We start from the raw sequence: 23,990 nt of genomic DNA on the forward strand, positions 1-23,990 counted from the left end.
TTTCAGTTTCCTTGTCTCTAAAGTGGGCATAATAACAGCACATACTCTATATATTTTTCACATTTAGGTCCTTTTCCCTTTTTTAATGATCTCTTTGGGATACAGATCTAGTAGTGATACTGCTGGATCAAAGAGTGTTCACAGTTTGGTTACCCTTTGGGTATAGCTCCAAATTGCTCTCCAGAATGACTAGATCAGTTCACAACTCCACTAACAATGCATTAATGTCCCAATTTTGCAATATATTCTCCAGCATTTACCATTTCTCTTTATTTTTTATCATATTAGCCCATTTGAAAGGTGTGAGATGGTACCTCAGAGTTGTTTTAGCACAACATCTGGCATATAGTAAACACTATATCCATGCAAACTTTATATTATTATTAACTTTAAAAATATGATTTGGTTGACTATCTCCCTATTGAATCACATCATTCTCTTTACATAACTTCCCCTGTTCTTATTCTCATTAGATTCAAGTATGACAACATAACCAAACTGATTTTTCCATCCCTCTTGTCTCTATACCTGTTCTCTCTTAGAATTATTCAAAATATATCCTCCTGAATTCTAGGTTACATATAAAAATGCTAATCAACAGTTCAATCATTTCCCAACCTCCCACCTCCCTAAGGTCATTGTCATTCACCAACTAATTCTAATCCTTCCTTTATTTATAAGAATAAGGTCCAAGATACCAATACTCCTCATCTGAACCAAAAATAAGGTGGGACAATCCCTAGGTACCACTAGTTAAAGGGAATAATCAACTTTAATCTTTCTTCCCTAGGTAAAAACTGAAGTTATTACCTAATTAGAAAGGTTGATTTTGCTAAAAAGCATATTACCAGGCACTTTTTCCCATTATCTTTTCCCCCAAGCAGTTACTGACCTGCCTCATTCCTTTTACCCAACAGCAGCTTCCCCAAAAGCAAACTTGCTGCATCCATAAAGCAGTTCAGCCTCTGTACCTCCCTACTCTAAGTTAGTATTCTCTTATCCCAAAGTCTTTCATTGAGCTTCTCTCCAGTCCTCCACCCTCTCTCCCCATCATTACCACTTAACTGAATTTTTCTTCAAAAGTTGCTTTGTGAGTTCTTTTGTCCTGCTTTCCCCTGGGGCCTATTTTGTGATATTTGGTCTGGGCAACAGAACTGTTAGTAGGGTCTCTGCCCCTTGCCACTTTTTTAACTGTCTGAAAGATGAAATCATTAGTAAGGCAAGTCAATAATTCATCAACTGCTCTGCCTTAATGAACAGAGGGCTAGTTCACTTGAGTGTCCCATCAACACTCTTCTTTGCTTTCATGCCAGCTTTTTGATCTGCATCAGGAAATTGTCCCATGGCTTTAACCATCCTGGCAACCTTGGGTATAATCTCACCATTGTATGTCATCTCTGCATTTCATCCTTTGAGTTTCACTCAAATTCTCTTGCTGTGACAGCCCCCTCAGATTCTTGATGTATATAAGCTACCTTCGTTTCCCTAGTCTATTTTTTTGAATGAACTATATTTTCCCATTTTGGGGTGACAGTCATGGGATGCATACCCCAACAAATCTCAGTGACAACTTTGAGGATCTCCAGTTTATTAAATTATCCCACACAAACTGTTTTTGCTTAGTCACGTCTGATTCTTTCTGACCCCATTTGGGTTTTTCTTGGCAGAGACTGGAGTGGTTTGCTATTTCCTTCAGTTATAAGGCTACGTATATAATAACTGTCTCAAATTAGATTTGAACTCATGTATTCCTGACTCCAGGCCCCAAACTCTATCTACTGAGTCACCTAGTACATTGTTGTATGTGTGTTTGAATCTCAATTTGAGTTCTCCATTACTCTCTCTAGTGAATTACTGAATTACAACTATTCTTCACTCAATGTCAAATATATTCCTCTCTTTGCGTATGTGTAAATGAACTCTTTTGTCTGGTCTCATCACTCTTTTGTTAAGTTATTCCTTAGTCATGTCCTTTTCTTCATGACCTCATTTGGTGTTTTCTTAATAAAGATGGGCAGCTAGCTACTTCAGTTATCTTCACCAAGTAAATCCCAAATAGAATCACAAAGAGTTGGACACAACTGAAAAAGGAACAACTGACAGAGACACTGCAGTGCTATGCCATTTCCTTCTCCAGCTCATTTTACAGCTGAGCAAACTGAGGCAAGCAGGATTAAGTGACTTGCTCAGAGTCACCTGGCTAGTAAGTGTTTGAGGCCAGATTTGAACTCAGAAAGAAGAAGATGAATCTTCCTGATTCTAAGCCCAGTGCTCTATCCACTGAACCAACTTGTTGCCCTCTTGTCACTCTTTAGAACTCTCTTAATTAGATTAACCACTTTGGGGGGAAATACAATTTTTTTGGAATATGTTAGATGTTCTTAATGCCTGACCTTTGTCACATCCATTATCCAAAAAACAAAATCTCATTCTCCAATAACATCTTCACAGCAAATATTTGTTATTTAAATAGTGAAAAGTGAACAAGGATAGAGATAAAGTATCATGCAGATAGAAAATCATGTGCTTTTGACTTCTTTGTTTTCTGGGGTGCCCCTTAATAGGTAAAACATCAGGAAGACAACATATATTGACAAGAATAACTAAAACAATTTATATGAACTCCATACAGTCCCATGAAGTAGATTGTATAAGCATTATTGCCCCCGTTTTGCAGATGGGAAATCTGAGGCTCAGAGAGGTTAAGGAATTTGCCCATTTTATGCAGCTAGTCAGTTCTACTTCTACTTGTGTGACATTTGACACCTCTTTTTGCCCCTCTAAGGTCTCTGTTTCCTCATGCATAAAAGGAGGAATTTGACAAAAATTGTCTCTATGGTTCTTTCCGTTTCTAAATCTATGGTTCTGGGAAGAGAAATTTTTAAAGAAATCAATTTCTTAAAATAGTCTCTATTAAAATTACTTAAATAAAAATACATCTTTGATAATAGGATTAACATTTAATTGAACATATAGGTATAAAATGTCTTTTGTAAAGCTGCTCTGGATTCCTGGAGCTGTGATGGGGGAAGTCAGGGACAAGAATTTGGAATGTCTTTCTTTTGGAGGAAAATGATTCAAGGAGCAAAGCAATAAATGGATGGGAAAAGCAACACTTCCTGAATACATGTGTATAGTATATACATCTAAGAACTGAGAACTCCTTTAGTTATCCTGTAAAGGTAAACAATGAAGGCCTTATCAATGACTATATTGTGTTGCTGGAACACAAGATAATTTCTGACTGATCACTACTCAAAATGGAAGGAGCTGACTGGGTTTTTTCCCTCCTACTCCCCTCCCACTTTCTCTACCTTCTTGTTTTTCATGAAGGGCTAAAAGAATATTGTGATGGAGCCTCTCTACTAGCAAGTCCTTAAATTGGTCTACACAGAGGCATTGATGAAATAGAATAAGGAATTACATCGCATAGTTACATATGGAATTACACATGTTCCTTCAAAGAGTAAACATATATCATATAGGGAATAGAAAGATTTAAAAATGTATTCAGCAATGTAAAAAAAGGAATTGGGACTGAATCAATATTTTATAAATTATTTACAGTTTTATAAGGCCAAATTATTATAGAAGGCACCTTGCTATCTCACATTTGATATACTTGTTTCTTTTAGTCATACATCTACCTATTTATGCAATAAATTCTCATTTTTCTACCTCTCGATGTAACATAGTAGTTTGTTGTGGTGGTTGATTTTTAATACAGTCCTGTGATTTCATTGTTCCTTGAGAGTAGGTGTTATATCAATTTTTTTATGTCTAGTGCCTAACAAGTTGCCTGGCACATAACAGACAATAGATGATTGTTGATTGATTGATTACTGGAAGGGAGCTCCATGTGTGGAAATTTTCTCTAATGACAGACTATGAGCATGACGAGACCTGGGACTTCAACTATTTCAACACTTCGCTTTTATAGAAAAGGAAATAATCTCACAGAGATAAAGTAATTAGGCCACAGTGCAAGTAGTGATAAAATCAAGATTGGAACTCCTGTCCTTGAATATAAATTTAACTTTCTTTCCACTACAAGGAACAAAATACAAAGAAATTTTATGAGGGAGTGAGTACCTAACAAATGGTAATGGTGGCAGGGATCAGGAAAAGTGGGATAAAAGTGATGTGAGAGGATATTGTACATTAAATATACACTTTAGCTAGGGATAAGAGACATAAACTTATAAAACAATCAAGTAACCATAAAAATCGGTGTAAGGATTGAGATCACATGAGGAAATAGACAGACATGTTAAGTAACTTTTTTTTAATGTTATACAGTTAGTTGGAATGTGAGGTCAGATTTGAACTCAGATCTTCCTGACTCCAGGTCTAGACTTTATCCACTGTACCATCTAGCTAGAACACCCTAGTGGGTTACTCCAAATGTGGAAAACTGAGAGAGGTAAGAAAGAAGACAATTTCAGATGTATTTAGTACTTAAAAAAAACAATAACCCACAAACAAAATTAGTTAACACAATCACAATCATACATTTTTGTTTCATTCTCTTTTTAGATAAAGCTCTGTAAGTTACCTTACAGTGTGCCAAGTCTGTTCAAATTATATTCTTGGCTTCAATTCTATTACAGATTTAATTATATTTATTAATACATTAAATTTTAATGAGAGGGTCAACCTATGATTTCGTAGTGTGGGACACTTCCAATGTGGAGCCTTCCCCTACCAATCAGCTATTTAGAAATTCTTCTGGAATTTATGGCTTTAGAGAGCTGCCTGTGGCAGAAAGGTTCAGTAGTAACTTGATTTTACTATGAACTTTGCAAAGTTATCGCTCTCTCTCTCTATGTATGTATATATGTATATATATATATATATATACACATATATATATATACACATACATGACTAATTGGTGTAATAATATCTATGATAATTATCTCAGAGGGTGGCTATAAAATCAAAAGAGATTATTTACATATATGTCCATATATGCATTTATGTATATATAATATGTGCATATCTGTAGCTAGCTAGAATGATATGGATGTATGTGTTTTCTTAATCCATAGGTCAGTCCTCTGTTTTTCTCTTCTTTAAAATAACCTTTAAACATAATGTAATATTTTTCATTGGTTTTTCTTTCCCTGGTGTTTATAATTATCTTTTTATTTTTCTTCGGTTTAAAATATTTAAATAAAATAGATATTTCATAAATAAATAAAACATTTCACTTACATCTGCTTTTTAGGAATGCCTGAAATGTTTTTCTTTTGTTGAACACCCATCTCCTTTTTTATTAATGATCAATTTCAGGTTAGTAGATTATGTACTCTTCGGTAGCATCTTAAACTCCTTTGCCTTTCCATTGCTTTCTGTGGTTTCTAGTGGCAATGGAATAATCTTATGTTATTAGTATTTCTTTTCTTTTGTATTTGAATATCTTTCTCTCAGAAGTATGCAGAATTTGTCACTTATTGAAAATGTCCAATTTCACCACTATTTTAGAGTATGAAGGCAAAAGTATATTTTTATTACTAGAGGTAAATATATATATATATTCTTTTTGATTGACACTGTTATCTGTATTTAGAAGTTCTGGTTGAAGGATCAGGGAAATGCTGTAGAAAAATTTTAACTTGAACAAGTGTTTGATAGTTTCTTGTTTTATATTTTGGCTGAATTGGAGAGATCTGAACTAAATGTTGATACAGTTTGATGTATTTGCAACTGATTGAGTGATCAAACTTAATAAATAGTCATCAATGACTTATTCTCAACATAAAATAAATCTTTACTGGAATTCCTTCGGAAATCTCTCCTTGACTGAGCACTGTAAATTTTTTTTTTTTAAACCAATACTTGAATTAAAGGGTATATGAGATGCTTTCCAAATTTTAAGATACCACAAAACTGAAGGGAATAATTACTGCATGAGATGACAGAATAAGATTCCCCACATTTTCCTTGACTAGAACAATGAATCAAACATTATAAATTGAAATTTAATGGCAATGAGTATAGCATCTTAAACTCAAGTTCAAAAAATCAAGTATAAAGTGAAAAAGACGGTGATAAGAAACTAGTTCCTCTGAAAATGATCTGACATTTTGTGAGAAGCAAGCTTAATGTTGGTAAATATTATGACATACAAGTCCAAAAAGCTAAGGAATCAAGAATGAAATGAGAGAGGCTTGGCATCTGGAACCTGGGGTGGTTGCAATAGTCTCACTGCCCTTTGTCTTGGTAAGAACACATCTAGAATATTGCATTCAGTTCTGAGCATCACAATTTATGAAGGACGTTGCCAAGATGATGAGTGTCCAGAGGAGGGTGACCAGATTGTGAAGGGAATTTAAGATCACACCACAAACTAATCATTTAGATGAACTTGAGGTGTTTAGCTTAAAAAGAGAAGACTTAAAAGGCCATGATATCTGTCCCCAAGTGCTTGAAGGGTTACCATATGGACAAAGGGCAAGATTAGTTCTACAAGATTAGTTGGCCTCACATAGTAGAACTGGAAACAAAGAACGGAAACTGAAGACTGGTAGATTTAGGCTGGATGCAAGAAGAAAATTGGAGTTATCCAGAAGTAACATAGACTTTCACAAGACAGGGAATTCTCCTCTGTGTGATTTCAAGTGAAGACAAGATGTCTACTTGCTGCGTTACTATAGAGAGAATTTTGGGCTAGGTACAAGTCAGACTACATAGATTCCAAGTCCCTTTCCAGTTTTGAAATTATGTGATTAGTACTTCTTCAAACTGACACCTCTTTACAATAAGTACATGAGAGGATAGAGAACCAAAAGATGGTCTTGTAAGTACTACATATGTTCTAGGAGACTTTTCTTCTTTTAAAAAAATGAAAGGAATATCAATATATTTCTTTGTGCTCAGTGTATTTTAAAAAATCAACACTGTAGCTGATGAGAATGTGGATATTGATGTTATGGAGAGCTCCTCTTTCCTAATTGCATATCAATGGTCATTGCTAAACTACCAGGTTGGGCACATTTATATAAGCAATGTCCAGTGACATAAATTGAGACTTGACTGTCTTGCCCTTTTTAATCATAGACCTCAAAGATGAGATGCATTCATTGCTCTGACAGGAGATTACAAACCTTTTCTGAAAAGCAGTCTTTGGTATGGAAAGTTGCCTTAACTTTGATACATTAGTTTATTCTGTCCCCATGCTAACATGTTAATAGTTTGCAGACTGTTTTGATACTTTTAGGTCCAGGGGAAATGGCACCAATGTTAATGAAGGTGTAAATCTTAATCGGATCTCTCTATAGCTGTGTTACCTCACCTCATTTCTTTTTTCATTCTTACTTCTAACAGTAAATCTGATATTAGAGTATTTTAATTGCAGATCAAAATTCTTAAGGTGAATTCCAAGATCTTGATGGCACTTCAGCTCAGAGAGTTAGTCAATGATCCCACCCAAAACTCTGAAAGAGATAATAAATGAAGTGACTTATGAGAAGTTATAATGGAAAGCAATAAGTGCAGGGAGCCAGTATGGATCCACTAACAAGTCATTTGCAACTAAACTCATTTTTGACAGGGTGTAATGGGAGTTAAAAATCTTCCCCATCCATTGATAGACCTCAGGTGAGGCTATTGAGGGAAGCTTGAACAGGGGAGGCTTGTTTCCCATGAAGGCCTATACCTTTTTCTGATTGCTAATGAGGCACTGGGTCACTAGAGGTTGTGCCCTCTGAAAAGAGTATATATACTCTGAGGGGAGATTTTGTTTTGGGGCTTAGTTTTGGAAGGAGGTTTGTGTGTCAGATGAGACTCTGAGAAGCTGCTAAACATGCCCCTCCCCATCTTGAAAACCTAGATGTTGGTGCTGTAATGCTCAGACAATTGGAAGCCTGTCTGTTGGTCCCTATGTGGAATGTAATTAAAGTGATTGTTGACCCCTCAAAAGTTGCCTTCCCTTTTATAAATGCAGCTCTAAGAACCTGTGATAGCAGCCCCCCTCCCCAATGTCGGGGTGTTTACTGATAACACAGGGTGGCTGAACTGGTGGCATGTCAATGGAATATTGTTTTATATGAATTTCAGCAGTTCATTTGACAAAATCTCTCATGGTACCTACACCAATAAGGTAGAGACAACTGGGCCAGTGACTATATGATTAGAAGTATTCATGACTGGATAAACAACTATAGCCAAAGAGTATTGATCAGCAGATTGTTACGGATCTGATCTTAAGTGCTTTCCCAGAAGGCCTTATGTTTAGCCCTGCCCTCTTTGAGGGGCTGCCTCAAAGAGCTTGAACTATTACTATTTTCATTTCACAGAGTAGGAAACTAAAGCTTCAAGGTATTCAGTGACTTGCCCATGATCATAGCTAATAATTCAGGGATGGATTTGAAACCCAGATCCCTCCTGACTTTGGATACCAGATATAGGACATGATCAAGTGAGTATCACAAGTGTATTTAGAACTGGTTTAACTGTTGTTGTGGATGATGATAGCTACTTTTTTATAAAGCGTTTACCATGTGCAAGGCACTGACCTGGGTGCTTTAAAATTATGTTTTGATCCTTACAACAACCCTAGATGGTAGGTGCTATTATTATCTTTATTTTATAGATGAGGGAACGGAGGTAAACAGGGGTTAAATAATTTTCCCAGGCTCACACAGCTAGTTAGTGTCTGAGACTGGGTTTGAACTCAGGTCTCAGCACTTTGTCCATTGTGCCACCCTACTGTAGAAATGGATTAATATGTCTCTAAATTCTTTTTTTTGTAATAGGTAACAGTTCACATAGTATAACATGGAAGCAGATGTAATAGTGAATCAAGTGTTTGCATTGCATTTGTATTTGTGTTTGTAATTTTATTTTTTGTATCATTTCCATGGAGCAACCTGATTCCCATCCACCTCAACAGTTGGCTCTAGAGAAAAAAAATACTCTTAAGAGATAATGTACTGACATAGGTTATATTGATCAGTTTTAAAAAAGAACTTCTCGGGGATCCAGTATTGTAACCCTTAATGAGGAATAACATACAAGTCCAAAAAAGCTGATGAATCAAAGTTGAATCAAAGTTAGAAAGATTTAACATCTAGAGTGTGGAGGTTCTGGTGATCATCTCAGTGCACTTTATCTTGGTCAAAACATAGACAGAATACAACACTGTGTTCATAAAACTGCATTTTATGAATGTGGTTTCATGAAATAGCAATAATTCTCCTTTACTGACAAAAAGAGAAGCTGATTAATTCAGTGGGAAAATGTTGCTACCCAAAACCCAAGAAATATTTTGGTTAATCATGAGAAAATGATTGTCTCCAATTATTATAAACTAAGATTGTTGGAAGTGGTTTACATTTTATCTTGGAAAGTTTATATAGGGATTGGTAAAATGAGAAGCTAATTGTTGTCGACATAGTGTAGAAGGTGATAAATTACTATAATTTCTGAAACATGTAAGAAGGTTGGAAGGTGTGTTTCCTAGATGAATTCCCTTATCCATTGTGGTAAAGCCTAGCCATAGAATGATGACAGTAGTAGGTTATTTTCTTAAATTCACTTTCAAGAAGAAAATGAAATTCTTGAATTAATGGTGGTATCTTAGAATCATGGGGGTAGCCAGATTTCAAAAGGCAAGAGGGAAAGAGGGATGGAAGAGGACATAATAATCAATAATCTTTTCTCCTTTAAAAGTACAATTCTTGAACAGTGAAAACATCATTGAAAAAAGCAGATAAAACTACAATTAAATTTTGAGAAAGTATTTTCAATTTGGCACTGTTTGCATTATTCTTTTCTTTCTATCAGTCACCACTTGACCTAATCCTCAGTTCTGCTGTCACCTTCAAATGTTATTACTGAATCAAGTGTTTTTTTCTAACTGTATTCCAAATCCTATAAAAAAAGAAGAAAAAAAATTTATATGTTGATTTTTGTTATATGTTTGAAAGAAAGAGCAAATTGTGCATAGCAGAGTTGCAGTTACATGTACAGTCATCTTTTTATTGTTCTATGTTATGGAAATACTTGTTTTATTCCATACATTAAAAATAAAATGAATTTTAATACTATAATCTTATTAACTTATTCAAATTTTTATCTTAAATTCAAAGCATAGGTCTAAGCTATATCCATGAATCTGCTACTTAAGAATAGTTTTTTTCAGCAAAACAAATTTAGCAGCTTGTCCTCAAGTATTTAGTTGCTCACCTTGATTGATAATAGTTAATAGTAGCTAGTAGGAGCTAAATGACTTGCCCAGGGTCACATAGCTAGCAAGTATCTGAAGCAGAATTTGATCTCACATCTCATATGCTTTCTCCATGTCCAGCATCCTATCCACTATGCAGTCTAGCTGACTTTCATTGCTTGATGCCTAAAACTATGAGAGTTTTATGCACCTAAAACACAGCAAGTTATTATCAGTATGTATTTATTACTGATTTGATGATAATGAAGACAGTCAAATAAATCCTTTGTCTCCTAATAGGAATCTAGTTCATAGCACCACAGGGATGACTTACATCTCTGATGTAAAGCAACAATTGGCATTCAGTCCTTCACTTAGTCCCTAATTCTAGCCAAGATTAGAAGCCTCTGCTTTGTTGTAAAGTCTGCCTCTTCCAGTTATAAACCCTATCTTTCACAAAACCATAATTTTTAAACAGAGCTTACTAGGATTTCTAAACAGGTATTTAAAGAGCATTCTTTTCACTCACACAAATGAAACCATCAGTCCAATACTTAAAAGTCAGAAGATTTTTCTTTTTGAATCACAAAGTAGATTTAAACTGAATAGACACAGGGGGAAAACAGAAATACAACTATCCTGTGGAGTCCTGTCATCGGTTCATTCTTGGGGAGATGGGGATGTAGAGTTTAAACACAAATGGATGCGTCTCTGAATAGCTCTATGAGGAAGATGTTTTTGCATTTGTAATAGAAGGTAGCAATTCCTAGTCTGGGTGGGTTTGTACAAATATAGGACATAATAAAATGAAAAGAAAATAGTTGCACATTATTATATAAACAGATTGAAAAATCTATCAGCTTTTGTACTAGTAAAAGATCAGACTCACAGCATTCCTCTTAGGATAAAATAGGAATACAGTGTACTTAACCATTGGATAAGAGAAAAATGTTTAAAGGGATACCTGAAATCATATGACACCCTCCTTAGTTTTAAATTCACAGATGAAATTGAAACCACTGTCTTTTGTTTGAATGTAAGTCAAGCTCCTAAACCTTTCATCAAAAGAGAGAATAAAAAGACCTCTAGTCATCTTAAGTCTCGGAGTCCAAGTTCTCTTGACTTGTTATGAAGGATTGAGTACTGGCAGAAGGCGATATTTCATCAAAATGAGTAAATCTTTTATATGAAGCTATAGAGAAATTTGTTATTGTTAAATAATCTTTGTCCTCCATGCCTTTTCTTTTCAATGCTCCCTCCCCATCTTACTAGGAGAGATCAAGAGATTCCTGACCCCCTGGGTCTATTCCAGAAGTACCTAGAAAGTCTAGGGCCATATAAATGTTTCAAAAGTCTTTTTTAGATTGAGGCTAGGTGACTTATAAGAAAAGGTAACAGAGGCTCTAAGGAATATAATTGGGAATATAAAAGGAATAAGGTAGTGTTTGGGGTCTCCACTTTGTCCTGCATTCTAATTATCATGCTATCCCAATTTCTATTTAATTCTTGGCTCAGCCCAGCCATTCCTCTAAAATCTTTCTCCTTGTGGATCCAGCTGTTAAGAAGTTACATAGAGGTCATATTCTAGTGCGGCAAAACAATTAAATTAAGAAAGGCACAGTAATATCAAGGATTACCAAGTACAGGTAACATAAACTACAACAGACATAATGCCCTGCCTCCTAAAGTCAAAGCTGTCATTGGAGGGGAACAGGAATTAGACAGTTTAAGTGCCTTATCCCAAGTGCCACTCTACCCCTCATTTTCACATCAAAGACAAATTGAATTGTCATTCTCTCACCCCCAAGGGAGAAGCACTATCTTTTACTTACTTCCCTGAGCTAGGAAAAGAAATCAGGATATGTATTGCCTTCATAAAGGTGACTTCCACAAGAATGGAATGGAAAAGTGTCTCAGTTACCAAGGGGAAGATGACAACATAGGAGCTAGGGCATGCTGCCGAAGTTTCAGTGAGTCTTCTTTGCACAGATATTGACCAAATAAGATATCAAAACTGACTTTCAGTACTAAAAGAAACCAGTAATAGTACTGTTCAGAATTTCTCTCCAGAAGAGGGCAAAGCATTTATCTTATCTTCAATTCTGATATCAGGGAGTAGGCTCGAAAAATGAGCAAACTAAAAGTTTTTATGGTAGCTAAAAGCTATTATGGTAACAGATATGTACAAGCCAGAAAACCAGAAGAGAATGACTCCAAAATATTTTCTAACAAAGCCTCAAAGAAAAATGCAACTTGGACAAAAAATAACATGAAAGGTAAACACGGACAATCATCAGGGTCTAAGCAAGGAAAAAATGTTTACATTCACAAATGGAGAGATGGCACAAGTAACCCCTCTGAACACTATCTTCATCAGTGTTCATAAAGGGAGTCTATACAGAAGGTCTTGGAGTGGTTCTGTTATGTCTTGGTAATCATTTTTAAAAAAAAAGAAAAGAAAGAGGGGAAGAGAGATATACTGGAGGGAGAGATGGGATCTAAAATTTAAGGAAATGATCACATATAATCAAGGCAGGTAAATTAAAGTTTAAACAAAGCAACAGGGCAGTGGTGGGGGTGGGGAGATGCTGAAACTTGAACCCCATTATTATTTGAACTGGTCAAAGGAAAGAAGACAACCCATAAACAAATAGATGGGTATAGAAATACATTTCACTCAACAAGGAAATAGGAAAGAAAGGAAAGAAGGGACAAAGGGGCAGTTAAAAGGAGGATAGATTACAAGTGGGTTTAGTCCTAAGGAAAACAAACTTGAGAATGCATTAAAAATATGTGTAGCTCTTTGTGAAATGACAAAGAATGTGAATATGAGGGGGCACCTAAAATTAGGGAATGGCTGGATAGGTTGTAGTCTATAAATGTGATGAAACACTCTTGTGCTGTGAGAAATGATGAAAAGAAAGGTTTCAGGGAAACCTGGGAAAACTTGAACTGATGCAGAATGAAGGTGATAGAACCAGAAGAACAATTTATACAGTGAAAACTGTATTGTAAAAATGAGAAACTTTGAAAGATTTAGGAATTCCAGTCAGCGTAATGAGCAGCCTTGATGCCAGAGGATGATTGTCCAGGGCACTAATGATGAAATATGCTACCCACCTCCTGACAGAGAAGGGAACAACTCAAAGTACAGAATAAGATTGCTAGAGATAGATATATGTACATATACACACTGTCATATATGTATACACATGTGGGTACACATACATATGTGTGTATGTCTGTATATACATATATATACCTGTATGTATGTATCTATGTATATATAGGTTTTTTTACTAATACTATTATTAAATGATAAAAATGAAGTCATCTGACTCCAAATCTAGTCTTTCACTGTACTGTGTTCAGTTTTGCAAATATCTCCCAGATATAATCCTGAAACAACATCAGCAATATTGTTAATAAAGGAACCTCTTGTGGAGTTATTTCTCTTTTTTATAGGATAAGGGGTGGGGGATTATGGAGCAAAATACCTTCTCCTATCCCCTTTATAGGACCTGTGCCAGAACAAATTAGAAAGGAATAGCTATAGAAATCTAAGACAATTGTACACCTGCATATCGCCTATTTTCTGTTAAGTTCACTTATCTTAAGTCAGACTTTGTTAAGCATTGAATATCCTATCAACCATGTGTCTTTTGGCTAAATGGCACAAAAAGTATTTGAGTTAGCCACGATGGACCTTAGTTCAAAAACAAGCATTTAATCTGTCTGTTTTTTGCATTTGTAAAAGGGAGATAATGTTAGCACCTACCTTCTGTGGCGGATAGAGAGTGGGGCCTGGAGTCAAGAAGACCTGACTTCAAATCTAGCTTCAGACGCTTACTTGCTTTGTGATACTGTGCAAGCCATTTAACATGTATGCCTTGGTGTCCCCTCTGTAAAATGAGCTGGAGAAGGAAATGGTGATTCACTATCTTTGCCAAAAAAACCAACCAAAACAACACAAAACAAATGGAGTCATAGAGTTGGATACAAACGACTGAACAATAACAACATCCTATGGTTGTGCGTATAAAATGAGATATTTGTAATGTGCAATGCAAATATTAAGGTACTTTATAAACACCAGCTATTTAAGAGGGAGAATCCTGCCCATCTTGTCCCTGGATGATTTATCTTATCTTTTTAAAGACAAGCTCCTCTAAGCTGTAGACTCTTTTACTCTTCGGACACAGTGAATCCTCTATGCCTTGGGTTGTTCTATTTTCTTTGGTTTTACTGGGATTTTTATCATTTTTGTTACCTGAAAATTTTTAAAGAAAAAATAGCTGATGTCCTGTGACAGCATACCACTCTTCACCCAAATTATATTCTGCATCATAATCTACTTTTTCAAAATTCTTTCTGCAAGCCTCATTATTCATTCTCTAAGTCTTTGCGAGTTGTCTCATTTTTTGTCACTTCTGAGTGTGTTTTCTCAGATAGCAAGTATCTCTCTAACAGCTTGATTATCGGGCTGCTTTTTGAGGAGAAAGTAAAACTCTCCTTTTCTCTTTAAACTAATATAAACAAACTTTGTTATTGATAGGGGTCTATCCAATTTTTCACTCTCAGAAACAAACTCAGATGATGATATCATTAAAAATTCCCCTGGGGAAGAGTTTCACCTTTTCCTTGGGGAAAAGTGGGTCAAGAAGATTAGACTCTATTTTAGCCCCATCCTTGGGTCTTTGTCATGCTGTTTGAGAGAGCCTCAGGCCTTCTCACAGAGCAGGAAACCTGTCCTGTCTAGTATCCTACTGCCCAATTAGATTGAATGACTCTGAGTGTAATTTTATCAAAGGAAAGAAAACAGTGTTCTTCCTAACAGCCTTTCCTTTTAATTCCTTTGTTGTTAAAGTCCTTGTCTACTTTTTGTATCAAATGCCTTGATCTCATTAATATGAACATCAGAGGTTTTCTTTGCTGTTTGATTATGACCCCTCTTTCATGTGATATTCTCACTCATTAGGATGCCAGTTATTTCTTGCTTTAACTAGCCTTTTCCCCTTTCACTTGTAGCATCTTTAATGCTTTTATGGTTTTGGTCAGATTTTATGAGCATTGGAAAATAATAACCCACCTCAATGTATCCACAGTTGCATTTTTAGTAATAAGGATGCCATCTTTTGAAATTCCTTGACAATTTGTCCACTCATCCATGGGTTCAGAAAAACAGCTGTGGAAAAGTTTTCCTTTTATCTCTTCTCCAAATGGAAGTATTTCTATTAAAAAATATTATAAGTGCTAAAAAGGACATCTAAAGAACCTGAAGGGTTACAAAATCCTTTATCTAAATTTTCTCATTTGAGCCTCAGAACAATTTTGTATGAGAAGGGACTATGGATGCCATTTTATAGCTAGGCATACAAGCTCAGAAAAGTTAGGGGACTTGCCCATGATCATATCTAGTAAGTGCCTGAGAATGGATTTGAAGCCAGGTCTCCCCAACTCTAAGTCCAGCCCTCTATTGTCCACTGTACTAGCACTACAAAGCCCCATGACTTTATAGGTTCATCCACCGTCACAGTTTATCAAACTGGTTTTTCAGTAAGTTGGTTTTCTTCCTGGTGGTATTTTGATTTCACTACAGTAGTATTATTGTATTGCCAATCATTTTCTTTTATATGATGCTTTATGGTTACAAAGTGTTCTATATCTTGTAAGATTTTTCCTGTGAGGCAGATTGCACAATATTAATATGATAATTTGTATCTGATGATTTTCATTCAATGTGCCTGTTCATGTGTACTTGTTGTCTTTTCTTTAGAATATAAATTCCTTGAGCAGGCATTGTTTCATTCTTTGTGTTTGTGTTCCCAGTTGCATAGGTGTGAATGGATTATTTTTTGTAAGGAGAAACTGAGTTCAAGAGAGACTAAATGACTTGCCCAAAGTCACCCAACCGGTAAAGTGTCAGACCCAGGGCCATAACCTAGTTTTTTTAAATCCAAGTTCATTACTGTTCACTATACAAACTCTTTGAGAATGTGGAGATAGGGACAATTCTTTATGCTAATTTCTTGATAAAATTTCAATCTTCCACCTTATAGTCTCAGAGAAATACATTATCACAGTTGTTCTGGCTAATAAACTAGAAAGAAGATGAAGGTACTGAGTTGTCAATAGCATAACTAATCATTAAGTTTCTAGCTTCATTTTTCTTTGGAGAAAATACAAAGTCCTTTGTGGCTGATGGATAGGATCTAGAGAAAATTATTCCAGTAATACTTCACCTATTTCTGTATCTCATGTATAAGGAAAAGTTTATGTGAGAATTCAGATTTTTTTTCCTTCATTCCACAAATCACTTAAGCTCTCCAGGCCTCTAATTTTCTCATCTACAAAATGATAGGGTTATACTGGATGATTTCCCAGGACCCTTCCAGTTCCATAACAATAATCCTATGAAATACAATCTTATATGTTTAATAGACTCAAGATAGCAAAAGAAAAAAAAGGGTGCTTCCTGGTCCTATGGCTGGGAAGCTAAAGTTTATTGAACACAAATTAAAATTGACACCATGAACTTAAATCAAGATATAGAATCTCTAGATTGGAGACCATTGCCTCTATTCTCGAGGTGATAAGTATATAAAAATTTCACTGTGGAATTTATAAGCTTTCTTCCCCAAATTTATTATTTGTTTTCAGTTTTCAATAATCACTTCCATAACTTCCAAATTTTCTCCCCCTCTTGCCCCAGGATGGCATTCAATCTTATATGGGCTCTACGCAAACATTCCTCTTAAATACATTTACACATTAGTCATGTTGCATAGAAGGATTAAAACAAATGGGAGAAACCATGAGAAAAACAAAACAAAACAAAAGAGAAATTATTCTGTTTCATTTTGCACTCCCACTCCATAGTTCTTTCTCTGGAGGTGGTTAGCATTTTACATCATGAGTCCTTTGGAAATGTTTTTGATTCTTGCATTGTTGTAAAGGGCTACGTCTATCAAAAACAGTCCTCGCACACTGTGGCTGTTACTGTATGTAATGTCCTCCTGGTTCTGCTCACTTCACTTCGCATCAGTTCATATAAGTCTATCCAAGTGTTTCTGAATTCTGACTGTTCATTATTTCTCAAAGCAAAATAGTATTCCATTACACTGATATACCACAACTTGTTCAACCATTCCCCAGTTGATGGGCATCTCCTTGATTTCCAGTTCTTGGCCGCCACAAAAAAAAAAATGCTACAAATATTTTTGTACATGTGTGTCCTTTTCCTATTTTTATGATCTCTTTGGGACACAGTCCAGAAGCGGGTATTGCTGGTTCAAAGGGTATGCACATTTTTATAGTCTGGAATTTATAAACATTTAAAAAAATAGTTTTATAACTGCATTTCAGTACAATTAATTGTTTCACTTGTAATCCCATGTACTTTATTTTATACATTTAAAAAAGTTCTGAGGTTTACATAAACTACCAAGGAGGTCCATGACACAGAAATGATTAAGGACCTCTGCCACAACCCAAGGTGCTCATGCTCTACAAATATATTTTTAGTAACTCCTGGCTTGAAACAACCAGTCTCTGGGCATCAAAGGCCTTATGATTTAACACTAAAGCATTGCCATGAACATACTTGGGAGTTAAGAAATATTTGCTTTTGTAATGGCAAGGACCCGGACATACACAGGAGGGTCTGCTATACAGGTTCTGTGATCTGCAGGAAAGCCACTTTTGAGGGGTCAACAATCCATTTTAATCAAACACATATATCATTCACTTAGTTCAGGGAAAAATGTCAGCACCCTGAACTTCAGAGAAAATACAAACAGATAAACAAAGACCAACAGAGAGGGCTTCCAACTGTCTGACTGTAAGCAATACATACATCACAGATCAACAGACAGATCCAACTGTCTGACCATACATACATACATAGTTATCAGAGAGAGAAGCACCAACATCTGGGTTTTCAGAGCCAGAGGGCATCACAACGCTGGAGAACCAATGCCTCATTAGAAATTAACAAAAGGTGTGGTGGGACTTCTACAAAACAAATATCTCCTAATCAGACTTCCCTTAATGGGCAGGCCCATTTATGGGTTGGGAAGATCTTTAACTCTCATTAGCATTACAGCTTTACACACATTCAATATGAGGACTATGATGTTCTGTTACTCTCTGAGTTGCCTTTCTTCTTGCTTGGCATTTTTCTTCCTTTTCTACAATTTAGATTTCTCAGTTCTGGATTGGTTAGCAAGTTATTTAGAGGCTGAGGTCATAGATTTGTTAGTTACATATGGAGAACAATTTTATCTTTTGGACAAATAACATATCTTGATCTATTGAATTTTTGCCAATTCACAAAAGGATGATGCAGGGAGAATGTGCATATTGCTTAGGACAATGGAGTCTGTCGCTAAAATGGTCAGAATATACCATCAGTATTGTTACCTTAAAAACACTACACATTTGTCCTAATCCTTTATGTTGAAATCATGTGGACAACACTTTTTCTGATTTTTTTCTTTGGTCTTAGAATTAAACATAGGGAGCAGGGATGAGGATTGGATCTATGATTTCACTGACATGGGGGATTCCCTGATGAGGAAATTCTCTCCATCAGAGAGGGTTAGTACCTTCACTTCTAAAAGTTTTATAAGGAACCGAAATGTTAAGTGCCTTGCCTAGGATCATACAGTCAGTGTGCATTAGAAATGGTACTTGAACTTAGGTCTCCTGACTCTGAAGTCAATTCTTTAACTACTGTGCCACATTGCCTTTCACATGGAATTAATTATGATGAAATTGTGTGAGTTGCCTAAAATGAATATAGTTAGTAAATACAGCCATGTTTTCTGGTGTCTCAAAATGTTCCTTTTACTACCAAACCAGTTATTATACAGTGATTTCAAGTATGGATGCAAGGAAAGTAAAAGAATTACTATATGAATTCAGTAGAAAATAGTATCAGGCAGTATGGCTGAACAAAAAGTGATATATAGTTTAAAAATCCAGCTATAAGAAATAGTGTTGATCTTTGCTTAGGAGATCAGTCTGAAAAGGATAAAGGATGAAAGGATATGAAAACACAATTCTCAAAAGAATTGTAAATTAAAAGCAATCTTATGAATGATGGTCCCAAATCACTAACAGTAAGAAAAGTATATATCAAAACAATTCTGAGGTTTAACCTTATACTCCGTTGTTGTTAGTCTTTTCTTATACCTAATAAATTGACAAAGATGATCAATAAATAAGAATAGTCAATGTTATAAGACTTGTGCAAAGAAAGGCACAGTATTGGTATAGCTGTGAACTTGTTCAACCATTGTAGAAAACAATTTTGAATTATGCGGAGAAAGTAACTGAAATTTTTAAAAATGCATGTACCCTTTCACCCAGAGACCTCACTGCTAAGCACACATCCCAAGTACATTAAACACAGATGGAAAGATCCCACATACATGAAAATATTCGCAGTAGTACTTTCTCCCGTAGGAAACAAAAAGGGATACAAAGTGAACACCCATTAGTTAAAGATAACTTAAGCACACTGTGATATATAGAATCGACTATAACTATACTGTAAGAAGCAATGAAAACAAAGAACCATAGGAACATTTCTAACAACTGACTCAAAGTAAAACAAACAGACAAGGAAAAACAACATATAATTACACAGGAATGTAGATGGAAAGAAAAGAAACTACACATGAAGAAACTAAACTTTGTCTCCAAATAAAAGAATAGAAATTGTACTCCCTCTTCCCTTTACAGAGATGGGGAACTATGAGTGATATACACACACACACACACACACACACACACACACATATATATGTATGTACATATGTATAACATATATGTGTATATGTATATATAGACACATACATATATATACATATATATGTATAATATATATAGTTAATTTGTTCACTGGAATAAGATTATCAATTGAAGTCATCTGTTTAGAAAAAAGTAAGATATGTACATTCCTTCTATATGTATCCCTTTATAGATATTCAAACTCTTATGAATAAACTGGCCCATTTTAAAACTGGAAGTTGGGAGTTAAATTCTGGAATTCAGAAAATGCTTACCAAGGACTAACTATGCTCATTGTACAATGTATGAGAATGAAGTAAATTGTTAAGATATGTAAGTGAGCTAAATCAGTTAAGTCATAAATCTATACTTTTTAGAAACCAAGGAAAGGATAGGACAAATAACATTTGCACATAACAAACTTCCAGGGGGAAAGTGGAAGGTTTTAACAAAGGGGTAGGGGAGATGCTCAAAGAATGATAGAGGGAACAAGTAGTAATCTTAGCAAACAAATGGGTAGAGGGTAAAGAGCAGGCTGCATAGAGATTTCTCTTCATAAGAATATGACAAAATGCAGGGTTTAGTGGAGGAAGGTGATTGAACCACTATTTGCTGAATCCAAGTGCAATGGCTCGCTAGTCATAGGGTACAGATGTTTCTAATTACTCTCTAACAAAATCATTAGAAACAAGGTTACTTAAAAAGAAAATATTAAAGTTAGGCATGATGCTGGTGACCCCTGGGCTGATCTACTAGGTTCTAGAGAAGCCAAAATGATCCCTTTATGCCAGGGTGGTGGATTGTAGGTTAAGAAATTAGCATGGGGTCCTGGGTTCAAGGAAGTATCTATTCTAGTGATGGTTTAGGGGGTTTTAGTTTTGTCTCTGAATTTGTGTGGCTTTAATTTCCTGGAATTTTCTTCTATAGCATTCACGATAAAAGGACAGTTGTACAATGTGTAAGAGTTGGGAAAAAAGGATGCCAAGGTAAATAGATTTGTTACGTTTCATCTCGCTGGGTTTGAGGTATCAAGTCTGGTTGTTGCCCAGCCTTCACTGGTCACAGACCAAAGGAAACAGGCATGTATTGAGTGCCTACTATGTGCCAGGTACTATGGTAAGTACTTTACAAATATTATTTAATTTGATCCTCACAAGAATCATGGCAGGTAGCTGCTATTATCACTGTAATATTATAGCTGAGGAAACAGAAGCAGATGGAGGTTGACTATCCTAGACTCACATAATTCATAAGTGCCTGAGGCTGGATTTAAACTCAGGTCTTCCTGACTTCAGCAGCTTGGTGGCACAATGTGCCTGGCCTAGAGTCAGGAAGACTCATTTTTCAAGAGTTCAAATCTGTCCCTACCATTGGCCAAACCATTTCAAGGGCCCACATGCATGAAAAATGTCCATTGTATTTTTTTTTTCCTCTGGAAGGAAAAAAAGGGAAACCAAGTAAACACCCATTAGTTGAGATAACTTAAGCACACTGTGTTAGAGAAAATGCAGTATTACCACACTATAAGAAGCAAAAAAAACCAAGGAACCATAGGAACATTTATACCAACTGATTCAAAGTGAAGTAAGAAAATCCCAAATGGGGTCATGAAAAGTCAAACACTACTGGGCAACATTTTTCTGACTCCAGGTCCAGTGCTTTATTCTCTAAATCACCCAACAGCCTCTAAAGAGGCAAACAGTACTATGATATGAAATGACCCTACTCTAAGAAGGATGTGCTTATGAGTATTCGAAGTATTAAAGTTTTTTTTCTGTCATTAACATAAGAAAGTATTAAATCAGGAAGACAGTCAATGACAGATATGTTAAATTAACTTCATTGTGTTTTTTATTTATTGTAAACAACAAATGCTTTAAAAACTTGTCTTTAATTTACTATTTTAAAAAGTCAATGGAGATATTTAATTTTAATGTAAGGAATAATACTTATATATTATTTTAAAGTTTGCACAGCCCTTTACAAATACTAGCTCATGTTATCTTCACAACAACCATGGAAGGTAGAGGCTATTTTAATACAATAAATATTTCTTAAGAGCCAAGTTAAGTGCCTAGCATTGTGCTAAGGGATACAAAGTAGAAAAAGAAAGTCAGTCCTTGCCCTGAGAGAACTTGCAATCTAAGAATAGAAAACAAGTTAGGAAAGGAAGTTAAAAAGGAGAGCGAAGGTACCAGACTTAGGGGTCTCTAGTCCTCCAGTCAGGGAGGCAGGGATTACTGAGAGTTCTAATGAGATGTGAGTACCAAAGCTGAAAAAATCTCCTGAGGACAAGTTTTTTCTTGGGGGGGGCGGGGTTAGTATTGTAAGTCTCTCACCTGGGAGTTTCTCCACACTTTACCAGTGTAAATCACAGGTGTAGTCAATACACTTATCTCATTAATTATTACTTTCTCTTCTCTAAAATGGGTTTTAGTGGCCAATCTGAAAATATCTGACTCACTTTGTAGACTTTTTGCATGATTAAAAGCATTAATTAAAGTATTTTTAGTAATCATCATAATAATTATTTAATAAATATTTACTAATAATTAATTAATTATTGGGTGATGGTCACTGTGCTCAATGTTGAATAAACAAATGCAAGTAAGCAAAACAGTCTTCACTTTCAAAGGGACTTACATTCTATCGGGGAAAGGAGGGAAAGGTACCCTCACATGAGGCAATGAAGCAGCAAAGAGAAGGAGGAGGAATCCAGAAAGTGAAGGACTAGGTATGAATGGGGTGAATCATGGCTGAGGTCCTTTATAATTTGGTGGGCCTGGAGAAGGAATCACCAATCAGTGGAGGAGAGGGACAGGGAGGACATTTATTTATGAGTGTGACTTTTACATCTACATGTGTCCATTTGGTAACTGAGAAGTATATTCCAATGTGCTTATTTTGGTGTGATTGAATAATGATAATAAATATGTATATAATTAAAATATAAATTTAGTGAGAATAATTTGTATTGAACTTTAAGGTTTATGAAGTATTTCACATATATTATCTCATTTGAAATCTAGGTATTATGGACATTTTTATGGCTATATAGTCTGACATGTAAAATGCTTGACTGAGAGAAGACTAAGCAACTCATTTCATGGGAATGAAGTTTATTAGCATCCATGCCCATTCCTTGTCAAGCTCCACTTTCTGATCACAAGTAGTTACTAACATCGCTGTATCTCCATCCAGGAGTTGTACTTTGACCAATATCTTCCCTCAATATGATTCATACCTTGGGCAAAAGAATTATCTAAAAATGAATGAATAAATAGAGCATGCCCTTGATTATGCGAAATTAATGTGGACATGAAAAAACTCAGGATAATTGCAGGTCATAAGAAACTGATTATGAATAAGCCAGGCAATGGAGGAATTGACATTATAACCACAATTTCAAATGATGAATTGAGATAATCATGGTCACTCCACAATTAAAAATCAATTAATATGATACAGAAAATGTAGCATGGGCATGACAGTGTTTAAAAAGGTGAACTTAAATAGTGCAATGAAGTATTTACTCATAAAGTTTTCTGGATCCGTTTTTTTCGGGATTGATTACCTCTGAAAGCTTTCCCGACATAAGCTTTTGTATGCTGACAAAAGGGAGGTGAAGCGAAGCATCTTGATTAGCTACAATGCAGATCAGTTCCTTCTGGGCTCACCAGAGCAAAGAAAACACGTCACATGTGCTTAGTAGACTGCCTCCATGATAAGCTGGAAAGGGACAAATACTTTGCTTAATCATATTTTTGGACCAAAAAGTTCTTGGAAGAAGTCCCATCAGGTAAACTCCCATAGCATGAACTTCTGTTTTGACACATTTGAAGAAGTAATCTAATTCCCTTTTTATAAGTAAATGAAATGAGTGTGGCATTAGACTTTTCTTTGTATTGTAACTGTGACTTGTCATAATAATTGTGTTTGTTTGACCAGGAGAAAAATATATGAGCTTAATTTGAACATGCATTTTTGTAGTGAGGTTGACTTTCTTTATAATTTTTCTGTTTGG

The sequence above is a fragment of the Notamacropus eugenii genome, chromosome 5 (genome assembly GCF_028372415.1).
Source record: "Notamacropus eugenii isolate mMacEug1 chromosome 5, mMacEug1.pri_v2, whole genome shotgun sequence".
NCBI classification, from domain to species: Eukaryota; Metazoa; Chordata; class Mammalia; order Diprotodontia; family Macropodidae; genus Notamacropus; species Notamacropus eugenii.